The 3,821-nt window shown below is 42.0% G+C and overlaps 1 long non-coding RNA gene across 1 annotated transcript; it reads right to left on the reverse strand.

Moving 5' to 3' along the window:
• Positions 1–1,134: 1,134 nt before the first annotated feature.
• On the reverse strand, positions 1,135–2,855 carry LOC120400310. Its single transcript, XR_005595709.1, has 3 exons — positions 2,702–2,855; positions 2,218–2,278; positions 1,135–1,156 (listed from the first exon to the last, which is right to left on the reverse strand). It is a non-coding gene; the product is annotated as an uncharacterized LOC120400310 (long non-coding RNA).
• Between the last annotated feature and the right edge of the window lie 966 nt (positions 2,856–3,821).

Consider the following 3,821-nt stretch of genomic DNA (forward strand, 5'->3'; position numbering starts at 1 on the left):
GCTTCCAGGACATCTCTCCTACCCTTCCCTATGTCATTGGTACCTACATGTACCACGACCACCGGCTCCTCCCCAGCACTACACATAAGTCTGTCTAGATGCCTCGAGAGATCCGCAACCTTCGCACCAGGCAGGCAAGTCACCATACAGTTCTCCCGGTCATCACAAACCCAGCTATCTATGTTTCTAATGATCGAATCTCCCATTACTAACACCTGCCTTTTCCTAGAAACTGGAGTTCCTTCCCCCGGAGAGGTAACCTCAGTGGAGAGGCAACCCCAGCACCATCTGGAAGGAGAGTCCCAACTATGGGAAGGTTTCCCTCTGCTCCCATTGACTGCTCTGCTTCCCTGGGCCTTTCTTCCTCCTCAACAGCGCAGGGGCTGTCTGAGCGGAGGTGGGACAATTCTACAGTGTCCCGGAAAGCCTCCTTGGGACTGTCACCTGATGTCCTGGAGTTACATCTGAGCCCCTTTTCCACTGCCAACTTGGGACTCCAGAACCCTGCCTTGTTGAGCCAGACATGCAAGTCTGCTGCAACACAGACCCAGGTCTGGTGCACGCCCCCAAAGCTGCAGAATGTAACCAAAAACTGCTCAGCAAGTCACCTATCTCCAGCAACCAGATGCCCAGTTTCCATTGGAATCCAAACCCCAAATAAATTTGTTTTATTCTGTATAAAGTTTATACAGGGTAAACTCATAAATTGTTCGCCCTCTATAACACTGATAGAGAGATATGCACAGCTGTTTGCTCCTCCAGGTATTAATCACTTATTCTAGATTTACGGATAAACAAGTGATTTTATTAAGAATAAAAAGTAGGCTTTAAGTGGTTTCAAGTAATAACAGACAGAACAAAGTTACCAAGTAAAATAAAACAAAAACACACAAGTCTAAGCCTAATACATTAAGAAACTGATTACAGGTAAAATCTTACCCTCAGAGATGTTCCAATAAGCTTTTTTCACAGACTAGACTCCTTCCTAGTCTGGGCCTAATCCTTTTCCATAGTACAGTTCTTGTTAGTTCCAGCTCAGGTGGTAACCAGGGGATTTCTCATGACTGGAAGCCCCCTTTGTTCTGTTCCACCCTCTTTTATATCTTTGGCACAAGGCAAGAATCCATTGTCTCTCTCTGGGTTTCCACTCTTCCTTCTAAATTGAAAAGCACCAGGTTTAAGATGGATTCCAGTACCATGTGACATGTTCAAATGTCCTGTGAGACTTCATTACTCACTGGCTGGCACCCAAGTATACAGGAAGGCTTACAAGTAAACAGAGCCATTTACAACCAATTGTCCTAGTTAATGGGAGCCATCAAGAGTCCAAGCCACCATTAATGGCCCACACTTTGCATAATTACAATAGGACTTCAGAGTAATACTTCATATTTCTAGCTTCAGATACAATAATGATCCATTCATACAAATAGGTTGAACACACTCAGTAGATTATAAGCTTTCTAATGATACCTTACAAGAGACCTTTTGCATAAAGCATATTTCAGTCACATTATATTCACACTCATAAGCATATTTCCATAAACATATGGAGTGCAACGTCACAACATTGTCAAAGCATAGTTCTCTATATATCTAAAGAGGGAACTGGAGAGATGACCCTTGTCTCAGATACATGGAGACGCTTAAAATAATTTGACAGCAAAAATAGTATCTGCTGTTGAAAAAGTCCCCAGATCATAGGTAGTCACAGCATACAAACTGGTAATATTGTTGGGAGAAAAAAGGTGAGAAACAGGAGGGAGGAATAGCTAGTGGTTTGAGCATTGGCCTGCTAAACCCAGGGTTGTGAGTTCAATCCTTGAGAAGGCCACTTAGGCATCTGGGGCAAAAATTGGTCTTGCTAGTGAAAGCAGGGGGCTGGACTCAATGACCTTTCAAGGTCCCTTCCAGCTCTAGAAGATTGGTATATCTCCAATTTTTTTTTTATTTGGGCCTGATCCAAACAAAGCCTATTGAAGTCAACAGGAGTCTTTCCATAGGCATCAGTGAGCCAGCCAAAGTTTATTAAAGACCATGGAAAAATATCCAGTGACTTCAGTGAGATTTGGATCAAGCCCCTTCTTCTGAGAGCACAAGGCCAAACATCAGGAATTCTGGGTTCTGTTCCCAGTTCTGCACTGACTCACTATGTGACCACAGACAGATTCTGTGCCACAGATTTCAAAAGAGTAAAACAGGAATAAAAATACTTACCTACAGTACTTCACAGGGGCTTGGAGACATTTCACGAATGACTGTAGAGTGCTTTGAGATCCTTGAATGAAAGGAGCAATATAAATGCAAAGTAATATTATTGGGTTTTACTAACTTTACAATAATTCATATGTAACATCAGGACTACTCATTGCTAATATTTGGGTGGCCCAGAAGATTAAACCTTTCTGTACAGGAATAGCCTACAACCATACCTGAAACACTTAAAAACTAAACACATTGTCACAGTACTGTACCAAGCCCCTGTCCATTTTGTTTCCCATAATTTCCCATGCTTTTCTCCATTTCTGGGGGTATTTTCTCACCTGCCATATACAAAGACCTTGGTGGCAGCAGGGCTGGCATATTGCTGCAATGTTCCAGTGTTCATAATTATTTCCCCGTTTTCCTTACAAATCAACCGTCCAACCTGCACTTTAAAATTCAGAAATTCACAGCAGAACTTTGATTTCAAAATACCAACCTAAATGACAGCCTTGTCATTCAAACACCAGGTGCAGATGGCTGACATTCTAGCAGGCTAGAACACTAAAATTCTGCATTATCTCAGGTCTTAAAGGTCTTTTTCTGGGGTAGTCAATTCACTTCAGCTACATATGTTCTGTTGCTGTGGTGTGTAGTCGTGAAGGCCTGGCTTTCTTAACCTTCAAAAACAGAAAAATGTAATTTTCCCATTATTTTAATTATAGAATTCTGAGGATTTGTTTTGAAGCAGAGGTCTGAAAATATTCCCAAGATCACATCAGTGTCAATCAATCTCAAAAGGCAGATGGAGCAGTGGTAAATTAGTCTAGATCTGTAAATAGGTTTCTATATAGTCTGGTCCTGATACAGCAAAGCACTTAAGCCAGTGTTTAAATTCATGCATGTGAGCTGTCACCTGATTTCAACAGTGTTACTCACAAGCTTAAGTTTAGCACATTCTTAAGTGCTTTGCTGAACTGGGGCTTAAGGGAAATCTATTAATTTCAAGAAAAGCAGCAAAGAATCCTATGGCACCTTATAGACTAACAGACGTATTGGAGCATGAGCTTTCGTGGGTGAATACCCACTTCGTCGGATGCATGTGTGCAAGTTTCTTCATGAGGTTGATGGATTTCCACTCCATATGGCTAAATGCAGTGCCTTGCATCGTGTCAAGTATCAGAGGGGTAGCCGTGTTATTCTGGATCTGTAAAAGCAGACGAAGTAGGTATTCACCCACGAAAGCTCATGCTCCAATACGTCTGTTAGTCTATAAGGTGCCACAGGACTCTTTGCTGCTTTTACAGATCCAGACTAACACGGCTACCCTTCTGATACTATTAATTTCAAAGCACTTGTAAAATATTCTATGAATTTTGTGAATTTCTAACTAAACAACAGAGGTGGGGGAAGCACAGAGGGGTGAAGTGACTTACTTAAGACCCTGGAATAAAACACGGGTCTCCTGAACTGGAACTTTCCACTAGACCATGCTGCCTCTCCAAGCAGAGGTTGGTAACTCTACCAATCGTTCGTATGAAGGCACTGGAAGGAGTTGTAAGTCAATTTAAATTCCCCCATTATTTCCACAGAATTCCTTGTAATCACTTAGGAAGGAA

The sequence above is a fragment of the Mauremys reevesii genome, linkage group 3, assembly GCF_016161935.1.
Source record: "Mauremys reevesii isolate NIE-2019 linkage group 3, ASM1616193v1, whole genome shotgun sequence".
NCBI classification, from domain to species: Eukaryota; Metazoa; Chordata; order Testudines; family Geoemydidae; genus Mauremys; species Mauremys reevesii.